At 35.1% G+C, this 12,841-nt stretch overlaps 1 long non-coding RNA gene across 1 annotated transcript in view; it reads right to left on the reverse strand.

Annotated features, from left to right (window-relative positions):
* Positions 1-571: 571 nt before the first annotated feature.
* LOC111087067 overlaps positions 572-12,841 on the reverse strand; it is a 65,772-nt gene continuing 53,502 nt past the window's right edge. Inside the window, exon 2 of the long non-coding RNA XR_002611791.1 lies at positions 572-1,209. This is a non-coding gene — a long non-coding RNA (uncharacterized LOC111087067). The remainder of the gene's footprint in view (positions 1,210-12,841) is intronic.

Below are 12,841 nucleotides of genomic sequence, written 5' to 3' on the forward strand. Positions count from 1 at the left end.
TCAAGGCTAGTAAAACAGATCGTATCGATGGAGTTTTTGAATGCAAGTCGTACTTCGTAAAATACTACAGAAATCCTTCGCAAAAAATTAACAATACTGAATAAAAACTTAATTTTTAGTAACAGTTGGAAACAATCTAAATAGAAGTGAAGGGTAGATTGTGGTAAGTAGAATATTGGAAGAAAAGGACAGTTTATTTTTAAATTAGGTGAAGAAGATTTGATCAAAGACAAATCAGGGAATTATAGGTTGGTTATTTTCGTTGTTGTTCCGGCTATTAAAGTGCTTCTGTATCAAATATATTAATATTATATACTTTATTTGTGATACGTGTATATATATATATATATATATTACATTTACATAAAGATACTTAAATTATCACTACGGTGTATCTGAAGACCGTAGGATAGGTCAATTGAATAAATGGAAGGAAATGACGGCTGTATGGAGATGATGGGAGCTGTTAAAATATTTTTGCCGCATTTTGGTTATGGAAAATCCCTTAAGATTAGATAATTTAATTTTGGTTGAAGTTCACACTGTTTCTTTGTTGGTTACCCCGCTTATGAGATGCAGTTTCTTTCCTGAAATTCACACTGTTTCCTTGTTGATTATTCCGCTTGTGAGAAGCGGTACCTTTCCTGAAGTTCACACTGTTTCTTTGTTGGTTACTCCGCTTATGAGATGCAGTTTCTTTCCTGAAATTCACACTGTTTCCTTGTTGATTATTCCGCTTGTGAGAAGCGGTACCTTTCCTGAAGTTCACACTGTTTCCTTGTTGATTCCCCCGCTTGTGAGAAGCCGTATCTTTCCTGAAGTTCACACTGTTTCTTTGTTTATTCCTCCACTTGTGAGAAGCCGTATATTTTCTGAAGTTCACACTGTTTCTTTGTTGATTCCTCCTATTGTGAGAAGCCGTATATTTCCCGAAGTTCACACTGTTTCCTTGTTGTTTCCCCCCGCTTGTGAGAAGCCGTATCTTTCCTGAAGTTCACACTGTTTCTTTGTTGATTTCTCCACTTGTGAGAAGCCGTATCTTTCCTGAAGTTCACACTGTTTCTTTGTTGATTTCTCCACTTGTGAGAAGCCGTATCTTTCCTGAAGTTCACACTGTTTCTTTGTTGATTCCTCCACTTGTGAAAAGCGGTATCTTTCCTGAAATTCACATTGTTTCTTTCTTTATCCTTAGCCTGTGGGAAGCACTCTCTACAAAAACAGAAAATACGCAACTTGAAAGGTTGTGAAGTCTCTTGAGCACTTTACTTATAAATAGAACCAAGATGTATAAACTATCTTGTTAAAAGTGATATTCAAGTTGTAACTTCCAGTATGTTGGACAAACTAAAACTACAAGAAGTAAACGTATGGACAACCATAAATCTTCTAGCAACACCAGAAAAGTCGAGTCAGTCGCTGAATATTCCAGTAAAAACCATACAGTAACTGGCATACACATTAGTTTCAAGTAAAAAAAAACAAAAACAGAAACGATTGTTTGTTTCTTTTGAATTTCGCGCAAAGCTACACGAGGGCTATCTGCGCTAGCCGTCCCTAATTTAGCAGTATAAGACTAGAGGGAATATAGCTAGTCATCACCACCCACCGCCAACTCTTGGGCTACTCTTTTATCAACGAATAGTGGGATTGTCTGTAACATTATAACGCCCCCACGGCTGAAAGGGCGAGAATGTTTGGTGTGAGCGCCCTAACCACCTGGCCATGCCGGGCCTAAATAGAAAGGAAACGAAAGGGGTTTTTAAGAACAAGGGAAAGCATTATTACTATTATGTTCCAAACTTATGCCATATTTCACAAAATTCTTTAAATTTCGAAGTATTCTTTAAAGTGAAAAGACAAACAGTCCAACTAAAAATTAAAGCTAACACCTCCTGGTGTTGTATTGCTAAATTTGAAGATAAGCATATCATCACTGACATCTTTATCTATGCGAACAAAAAATGTTTTTTTTTTAATAATGATGAACATATATTTACCAATTCATTTATTTTAATTGTGTTTAATGTCGCATCTTCAATGTTCAGAAACTTGATGAAACTACAAGTACGTTGTGGTTATGCTACCCTTTATTACAGTCTTTCAGTCCTAACTTTTTCATGAAAAAAGCTATCGGTGATTATCGTGAGCCGCTAGGTGTCAAGGCACTTTATGCAGTCTGGGCCCATTCGTTAAAGAAATTCAATAATTCTTGTCATCCTCTCATCATGATCAATGAATTCGTTTTAAAGAATATAGATATGCTGTATATCCTGAAAATGTAAAGTTTCGAAACATTAATATTGTGTTTTTCAGAAATTTTCGTACACTATACGTTCTGAAGACGTAAAGTTTCGAAACATTAATATCGTGTCTTTCAGAAATTTTCGTACACTATATGTTCTGAAGACGTAAAGTTTCGGAATGTTAATATTGTGTCTTCTAGACTTTTCGTATGCTATATATATAGTTTCCGAATGTTAATGCTGTGTCTTTCAGACTTTTCAATCAGCTGTCAAAGATGTTTTATTTAATTAAGGTGTTCCTTCTGTATGAGATAACAATCAATGGTAAACGTAGTCAGTTATTATAGACCGCAAAAACAAAGTTTAATTGATTTTGAAGTTGGACCGTAAGCATTGTCGTTATTTTAAATAACAAAATGTTAAAGCTTTTCAAAATTGAAATTAGGGCGAATAGCAGCATTCAAAGAAGAAAGATAACTGTAGATAAATAGAATTTAAACCCAAGAAGCGAAAGTACAGTGCGATTATATTGCCACCTGAGATGGTCCTGACACTGTTGTACTCCAGCATATTGATGATATGGCAAGATGATGATAATAAAGGTTAAAAAAATTTTCTTTTAATTCTTTTTATTTCAATTATGTACATTATGTGATGTTTGGTGTATTTTCCAATAAGATTTATAAAATACAAACTTCATTCTTTATTCTGTGAAAATTATATTAGTCATTTTTATTTCATTTTATCTACAGTAGCTACATAAGACCAATACACCACAAAATCCCAAGTACATTTTTAGGGGAATTTTAGAATCAGCCTAGTGATCGGTTGTATGTTAAATATAAAAGGAATGGTAAAATAAAGCTTACTGTACGTTTCACGTAGTAGGCTTGCTTGGTGTATTTTACCAGCTGTTCAGACCTAGATTTATATTAAAGGACGAATCTTACTGAAATGACTTATACAACTTTTAACTTTTGATAGTTGCAAACTTTAGAAAGTCATTACTGAACCATGGTTTCAATTATTATACTAAATCTTTATTCTCAAACCATCGTCTGCTTTACTTACTGAGCCATGGTTTAAATTGTTACAGTGAGTCTCTATTCGTAAACCATTGTTCACTTTGGTTACTGAACTTTGGTTTAAATTGTTATACTGAATATTTACTCTCAAACTATCGTCTGCTTTACTTACTGAGCCATGGTTTAAATTGTTACAGTGAGTCTCTATTCGTAAACCATTGTTCACTTGGGTTACTGAACCTTGGTTTAAATTGTTATACTGAATATTTACTCTCAAACTATCGTCTGTTTTACTTACTGAGCCATGGTTTAAATTATTACAGTGAGTCTCTATTCGTAAACCATTGTTCACTTTGATTACTGAACCTTGGTTGAAATTGTTATACTGAATATTTACTCTCAAACTATCGTCTGCTTTACTTACTGAGCATTGGTTTATTGTAGTAAATGTCAACTTTCACTGTCAAATTTGATTAACTCTTTGTACACTTTTTGATCGTTTTTCTGGTCGACAGAACTTCAACTAAATAACTACTACACCGCACACTGTACGACTATATTTTATCTACTACTCAATACGTCAAACTTGAAATTCGAGAAAGCCATGCTTGTCGGTCTTTAAATTTCCTTCTAATTATTTTATATGGCGAAAACTTTTTTCGATTATGAAAATAAAACATATTTGCTTTTCTTGCAATGTCAAGATTTAATTTTCGTTCAATGATATGACCGGACTGCTTTAAAATATGTCATTGTCAAAGAAGTTTACTGAAAATTAAAACATCCACCATACACTTACTTTCCTCAATCAAAATAGTACTGAATTACTTATCATTTTAACCTGTTCGAAAAACTCAAAATTCAATAAATACTCTCTAACACCTGACGTACAAATATCTAGCAAAAATGTTGCAGATTTTACTTTTTCGAATTGTATTTGCTTCTTTTTGTTGTTGTTGCAAAAGACCTGAAACACTAGGTTTAGTAATTCAACCCAGGAGCATTCAGTTCTGTTAAGTTCATGAATAGGACGAATATCGACGAAACTGCAGTTCCGAGCTGGTTCTTGTTTCCCGCATGCTTTCTCTGTTAAGATAATGTTTCTGATTCAATTATATAATTATAAGTTACAAACATGCTCGCTATATTCCAATATACCCTAAAGGGCATTACTCATGATACATGATTAAGTGTTCTATATATTTTGAGAGTTATTTTCTCAGATTAACTTATAGAAATAATGATTTTAACTTCTGTTAGAATTTATTGGGTTGTCTTTTGTGGAATTATTTTCCCTTTCTCATTCAACCACGAGATGGCACTTCCATACTTTCTTCTCTAGGAGTAAATGGTTAGTAACAAATTTTCTTTCAGTGTCGTCTGTTAATGAATTATACATTATATAATTCTATTAAGTCATTAACAAAAATGCCCAGAGTCTTATTTGCTTCAAACTCCAGAACTAAGGACATTTAATAGTTATACCAAGGTCTGAGACAAACATTTAACAAAGGTTGCTCTGTAATAAACACCCATGTTAGTGCGGATGTAGGCTTGTATGTATGCTAGCACGCATGATAGTGCAAGGGTAGATTTGTATGTATTATAGCAGCCATGATAGTGCAGGTGTAGGTTTGTATATATCATAGCAGCTATGATAGTGCAGGTGTAGGTTTGTATATATTATAGCAGCTATGATAGTGCAAGGGTAGATTTGTATGTATTATAGCAGCCATGATAGTACAAGGGTAGATTTGTATGTATTATAGCAGCTATGATAGTGCAAGGGTAGATTTGTATGTATTATAGCAGCTATGATAGTGCAAGGGTAGATTTGTATGTATTATAGCAGCTATGATAGTGCAAGGGTAGATTTGTATGTATTATAGCAGCTATGATAGTGCAAGGGTAGATTTGTATGTATTATAGCAGCCATGATAGTGCAGGTGTAGGTTTGTATATATCATAGCAGCTATGATAGTGCAGGTGTAGGTTTGTATATATTATAGCAGCTATGATAGTGCAGGTGTAGGTTTGTATATATTATAACAGCTATGATAGTGCAGTTGCAAGTTTGTATATATTATAACAGCTATGATAGTGCAGTTGCAAGTTTGTATATATTATAGCAGCAATGATAGTGCACGTGTAGGTTTGTATATATTATAGCAGCTATGATAGTGCACGTGTAGGTTTGTATATATTATAGCAGCTATGATAGTGCAGGTGTAGGTTTGTATGTATTATAGCAGCTATGATAGTGCACGTGTAGGTTTGTATATATTATAGCAGCTATGATAGTGCACGTGTAGGTTTGTATATATTATAGCAGCTATGATAGTGCAGGTGTAGGTTTGTATATATTATAACAGCTATGATAGTGCAGTTGCAAGTTTGTATATATTATAGCAGCAATGATAGTTCAAATGTAGGCTTGTATATATGCAAGCACCCATGATAGTGTAGGTATAGGTTTGTATGTATGCTAGCACCCATGATAGTGCAGGTATAGGTTTGTATGTATGCTAGCACCCATGATAGTGCAGGTATAGGTTTGTATGTATGCTAACACCTATGATAGTACAGGCGTAGGTTTGTATATATGCTAGCACCCATGATAGTGCAGGCGTAGGTTTGTATGTATGCTAGCACCCATGATAGTGCAGGCGTAGATTTGTATATATGCTAGCGCCCATGATAGTGCAGGCGTAGATTTGTATATATGCTAGCACCCATGATAGTGCAGGCGTAGGTTTGTATATATGCTAGCACCCATGATAGTACAGGTATAGGTTTGTATATATGCTAGCACCCATGATAGTACAGGTATAGGTTTGTATGTATGCTAGCACCCATGATAGTACAGGTATAGGTTTGTATATATGCTAGCACCCATGATAGATCAGATGTAGGCTTGTATATATGCAAGCACCCATGATAGTGCAGGCGTAGGTTTGTATATATGCTAGCACCCATGATAGTACAGGTATAGGTTTGTATGTATGCTAGCACCCATGATAGTGCAGGCGTAGATTTGTATATATATTTGCTAGCATGCATAATTTTAGAATAGTACAGAGGTAGGTTTGTATATATGCTAACATGCGTGATTGTGCAGAGATAAGTTTGTGCATACGTGGCACGCATTATAGTGGAAGGGTAGGTTTGTATACACGTTAACACGCAGTTTAAGGCTGTTTGGTGCATTATAGGAGTGACGATCAAACCTACTATTCGGTCAGATAAGTGCAGCTCAAGAGATAGCGGTCGGTACTGTTGACTAGCTAACTTCCTTCTATTAGTTCAAAATTAGAGACCGCTATATGCACAAAATCCCTCTGTGTTTCTTTGCGTGAACATTCTGAAGCAAATCAAACTTCATGTTTGCTAGTTTAACTTTACATCTGAAAATGATCATTAATTTAAATAATTAAAAACATGTTATGTTCGGCACACGTAATCTAAAAACACAGAAAAAACATACATAATCAGATATAGAATACTTTTTTCGTTTTATATAAATTCATCTGTTTTGAAAAAAAGAGAGAGATTTTTTTGTTTGTTTTAGAGCAAAGCCACATTGAGCTGTGTCCACGGCAGAGAATCGAACCCGAAATTTTAGCATTGTAAGTCCCGCTGTCTCAAAGAGAGAAACGGTTAGAGAATAAACTGTTTCCATGCAGTTGAAGAAAATGATAATACCTGTCACTCGTCAGACAAATGTTCCTTACAATTTGCTTCATTCACCAAATGTGATGTTAGGGACGAACTTTATGCAATGACAAATACGAGGGGGGAGGGTCGTGTCGTTTTTCGGAACGTGTAACAAAAATGAGAGACTCGGCGCTAAGAGTGGAGAGATCTTCAGTAATGATGACATTGTCTATTATTGATCATTTTGGACAGAGGGGGTGTTAATGTCGGTCATCACGCCGAAGTAATTTGGCCACTGCGGAATTCTCTAATTTGATGACCACTGTGGGGTGCTGCGCTGGGGTTGCGTAAAGTAAATATAGCTCACAAATGACAGTTGAAGACACCAGAAAGATTATGATGGGGTATATGAGGGTTGCCGCATGGGTTTTTACCACGCCTCATCACGCTTAATGTGAGTAGAACCAAATAAAAAAAAACATCGACAACATTTTCCCGGGAACTTTTTTTGGAAGTTAAGATTAACTGGAAAATATATAATTTACTTGTCAATATATATATATTAAATGAATAACAATATTTGCAAACACCACGTTTTTTTTTTCAAAGCCAAATGGCGGAAATTTGCACGTATCTCATAACATTTTGTAGTAAACGTCACACCACGGAAATACCTCAATCTATTTCTGAAAAGAAACTGGTAATTTCTGTCTTATCGTTATACTTGAATATATATATATACTACGTTTAAAAACAAATGACGTTGAAATTTCCAAGAGTGCGAAGAGGCTTTAAGATGTTTTAAAACAAAATACTAGAATATATTCTAAACGTACTTAACAACAGTTGCTTAATCGTTTCCCCTGACATACACGAAACGAAATGTAAACATACACGTTGAAGTGAAAAATAGGTGAATGTGTAATAGTAGGTAAGAAAGCAAAACTCCTTAATCAACGTTAATGCGTCATTCTTTGAAAGTTCAAAGGATAACAAAAAAGCTAAAGTATTGTAAAAAAAAAGAGCATAAAATACATCCGCGCGTTTTCACAAGATGGACCTGAAACAGATAAGAGCAAAATATCCATGTAATCCAAGCTTCGAAAAAAAAAATGTATTTCTATCAATTTGTGCAACCTTTAATTCAATATTAAATAAACAATGTGTTCATGCATATTAAAGCACTTAATTAGTAAATTTATCTTAACTAGTATAAGTCGGTATCTCGATATCACATCGATGGTAAAAATGATTGGATGGATAGATAAAGAAACATGCGTGCATCAGAATTCCCAAATCGCTTCACTTTTTTGTTACATAGATCTCGACGTTGATGAATATCGGGAACAAATTGTTACATATTACGTACGGTCTATAGGTGACTTTGTCAGTTTCGCCATAGAAATCTGTTGTTTGAAACTGTGATGAACCGAACTTGTCCCTTTCTATTCTGATTTCGTGAAGCTTGACAAAAATGCGAGCTGATTCATTTTAAAGCATGTGGAGAGATACAAACTAAAGAAGAAGGAGGAAGAAGATGTGATTGGAGGAGGAAGATAGAAGTATTCTGTGAGATAAATCGAGCGTTTTTTCCCGGCGCTCCACACCACAGTCGCATTGCGTGATCTCAGTTTTGTTGTTTTTTTTGTATTTCCCTGCGATTTTTACCGAACAATGTCTTATGTACCTCCAATGTTTTGCAGTCACACGTAAATTCTCTAGTAATTGAAAAAAAAATCGTCTAATTGCTTTTGTTCGAAAAGAACTCTCTGTTTATGTTGTGTAGTTATGTGGGTTTTAAAAATAAGAAATGTTTGGATAAATTACTAAAATTTCAAATACTGCCTTTTTGAACCTTTAAAGGAACTTTAAAATGCTTGCTGTATGTAGCTTAATTTCAAAGATGGAAAGTTTGTTTGTTTTGAATTTCGCGCAAAGCTACACGAGGGCTATCTGCGCTAGCCATCCCTAATTTAGCAGTGTAAGACTAGAGGGAAGGCAGCTAGTCATCACCACTCACCGTAAATCTTGGGCTACTCTTTTACCAACGAATAGTGGGATTGACCGTCACTTTATAGCGCCCCCACGGCTGAAAGGCCGAGCATATTTGGTGTGACGTGGATTCGAACCCGCGACCCACAGATTGCGAGTCGAGCGCCCTAACCACATGGCCATGCCGGGCCGCGATAGAATGAGTTGGGAAAAAGAAGGTACACAGTGCATGTAGTAACGAAACTGATGACACTACGTAAGTAAGTTAAAACTAAACTATTTTTAGACAAAGAACAATCGTTAGAAAAAACATATCCACCAGTTCGGCTAATTAATGGTAAACAACATGGCTACCTTGTTTGAAAATAACTGTTGTAGAAGGAGAAGACGTAATCATTCGGAACTATGTCAGGCCGCGCGAGAAAATACTCCGAAAAAAATATAAAATATAGACATTCGATACACTTTTTAGGTGTATACATGAAAATTCTAAGACAGTACAATACAACATTCCAGTAGTTTACTTGTGCAAATGCTGAACGTTTAGTGCTCTTGGCATTTACTCCATCCAGTTTTTCACCTAGAAAGCCTTTCAGTAATGTATCATTTAGCTGTATCCACCAGTAGCACAGTGGAATGTCTGCGGACTTATAACGCTAGAAACCGGGTTTCGATACCCGTGGTGGGCAGAGCACAGAGAACCCATTGTGTAGCTTTGTGCTTAATTACACACAACCAACCAACTATTTAGCTGTTTCGAAACCAACAGTGGCATAAGCGTTGATCCAGTCAGAGCAAGTAAATACGGAGCATTCGCGCCATCTAGTGTTCAGATCAGATTGACAGCAAAGATATCGTCAGATCAGTTGTTTATTGAGATATTCTTACACTGAATATTTTTAAAATGTAACTATAGTTATTCAGCATATATATCACACCCGTTTCTTTTCAAAAATCTCAATTCTTTTGCTGATTCAAAGTTATTTAATGTGTTCCATCTTACTATGTACACTAACCTGCAAACGAGAGTAGATCACGTTTGAATAATTAAAAGAATTGAGGAGCAAGGAGGAAAAGATGGTTAAGCAAATTGATCATGAAACAAACAAAGCAGTTTTTTAACAACATTGATTCTTCTAGCATATTTCATGTATATTCGTATAACATATATTGTTCACTTTACTTCACTTGTTCCTAATAGCAACCTGCATGATCAACTATCTGTGCTGTGCTCACCGCACGGATCGAACCACAGATTATGCGTTATAAGTTTTCAACTTACCTCCGAGTTATTGGTTGGGGACTACATTGTTCGTGTTATATTCTGGTGTCAATTTGTTGCTTATATACTAAAATGTTAACCTCTTTGCTGTGCTTTAAATTTCACTCAGATAATTCGGTATTGCTGAATAGAATGAATTAAATTCAAGAGGCCGAAGCTGGGATAATAAATGTTGGAAAAGAAGTCTTAGATAAAAAAGTGTCTTTAAATTTGTAGATTTGGTTATTGGTGTCTCTAGTACAATTTCATCTCGTTAGAGATACAAAAACCCGAAATGAAATATTTTTTCATATGAACTTTTTTTGGTAAAGATGTTCTGAAAACTGGAAAACAAATGAGTCATGTTATTAGAAACAGATAACAATATGGAAAATTAAAAAGAACAGGATTAGTCTGCTTAAAGTTGACCATGTGACTTTATGAGCCACATAATGGCTGGCAAAGCATTGGAGAAAGGCTGTTCTAATACGCCTTAGGCTTATTGAATACCATCACGATGTAAGTCGAGACAATCAAATGTGCTGGTTTCAACAAGTTCTGCGCATGCGTCCAAAGATATATTGTTTTTTTATTTTGTTTTGTCTTTTTCAAGGGAGAAAAACGTTGAAGCTATTATGGAAAATGCTTAAACATCTTTTTTTGAATCCTGGTTTTCCTATGTTTGCTCTACGCGCATTAAATGCTTCTCTGTCTCGTTTGTTTTCAAATACGTATTCTTATAATAGCTATCTTAGAGGGCATGATTTGTTGTTTTGAGTAGTTTCGACAGCCTTTGTGTCATTTAATGACACTTGTACTTGCTACATCGGTTTCATACGAACATCAGCGAAAGAACAAAGACGCCAAGCGGAGCAAACTCGTTCCAAAGTTACATAAGTAAATTTTAACGTGTATGTGAGGTAATGTACTTTTTAATTTTCTTGTCGTTTAAGATAGAATAAACTTTAATAATACGATTCATTTACTATTGGCGAGAACGAAAGAATTAATCATAGAATTAACATTACTTTCAACTTGGTATATGTCTTAGTATATTGTCTTGAATACTTCTCTTAGTTTTACCATCTTCTACGTATATTAAAGCCGAACAAATTAGCCTTATATTTTTGACATTATTAATGAATCTCCTACTACTAAAGTGTTTTAATTAATACGTTTAAATAATTGAGTATTACATAACCTTTATGAATCTCCTACTCCTAAAGTGTTTTAATTAATACGTTTAAACAATTTAGTGTTACATTACCTGGACACTATTTGTTTCACGGTAAGATTCTCGCATCATCAAAACAGCCCGCCCACCAGGTTTTGGTTAAAATATCGTTATATATTTACACAAACATACGTTCAGTAACATGACTGAAATAAAATAACATATTGTAAATATAGTATATATGCCAGTTACGATGTCCTTCTCAGCTCGTTTTTCTCCTCACGCCTCATTAAAATGTCAATAGCAAATCAGGGGTGGTGATAGTGGGTAGTGGGGTTGCACTTAATTTGACTTCCCCTAAGGACCTCCCCTCTCATCAACAGTGGAACGTAACCTGTCAGCACTGATTTGGCTTAAACGGGCCAAAGCAAATGTGTGCAAAGTGGTAGACCTAATGTATTTGCCAGTACTGGCTGCTGCTGCTTTTAGTGTTGCGTGAGTTAGTTTTCGAGAGGTTATTGTTCGTCGAAAGGGTCTTTTAAAATGACTCTGACACAGTGTTCTCAGTCAGATACTTAATAAATTGCATCGGTAAATTCAATCAGGAAATATATTTCATTTCCTCCAGTGGAGTCCTATTTCAATGGGCTAGTTAACTTGATTAGCACAGCGAACACCAGTTCTCGTAACAGTTACGTCTAGAGCGTGATCAGAGTTTTCAAACAGCCAAGCCGAGGTTTAACAGCAAAAGGAAACAAATTGAGGAGCAATTTATGAAGCTGCTGTTTTGTAGTTGGTCTTTTTCCTGCACAGCACGGACTGAGAGATGTGCTCTTTCTTACTCGTGTGATGAATTTAGAAAAGTTCATCTTCTCCCTCTTCCCGTCATTCCGTCAACAAGCACAGGTGAACCTGCGCTACTGTTGTTATTTGTGTTTCTTTGTAGACATATAGGATGTCATTCTCAAATCTTTGGACACATCTTCTGTGGTAGAAAATTAAATTAAATTTTATCAAACTATGAAACTGTATAATGAGCTTTATTGTATGGTTAATTATAAATAATTTAATTACACCAACTTACAAAACAAAAAAAAACGTTTCTAGCAGTCAAGATTTGTTTGCGTGGCTGGAACGAGGACAGCTTCTCCAATTTCTCTGGAAAGATAACTTTTGAGATTTCAATTAAACTCCAGTGGCTGTACACACTCAATAAAGCTTAAAGTTCAATAGCAAAAAAAAAAACATTTATAATTAAATTACTAATTAGCTGGACGGAAGGTATGTAAATTCATGATTAATGAAAGGTTATCTTAGGACATGAAGTGTTGTTTCCCTTATATGTAATTTAAAAAAAAATACTCATAAAAACTGCAAAACACAAAATGTGAAACTGCAAGTTTGCATGTATCTCCGCGTGAACCCAATAAACCTCAATTCCAAAACTGGTGAAGGTCCATCTATGGGGGAGGAGGCAAAGTAGTGGTAAAAA

This window comes from Limulus polyphemus, unplaced genomic scaffold (genome assembly GCF_000517525.1).
Source record: "Limulus polyphemus unplaced genomic scaffold, Limulus_polyphemus-2.1.2 Scaffold58, whole genome shotgun sequence".
Classification (NCBI taxonomy): Eukaryota; Metazoa; Arthropoda; class Merostomata; order Xiphosura; family Limulidae; genus Limulus; species Limulus polyphemus.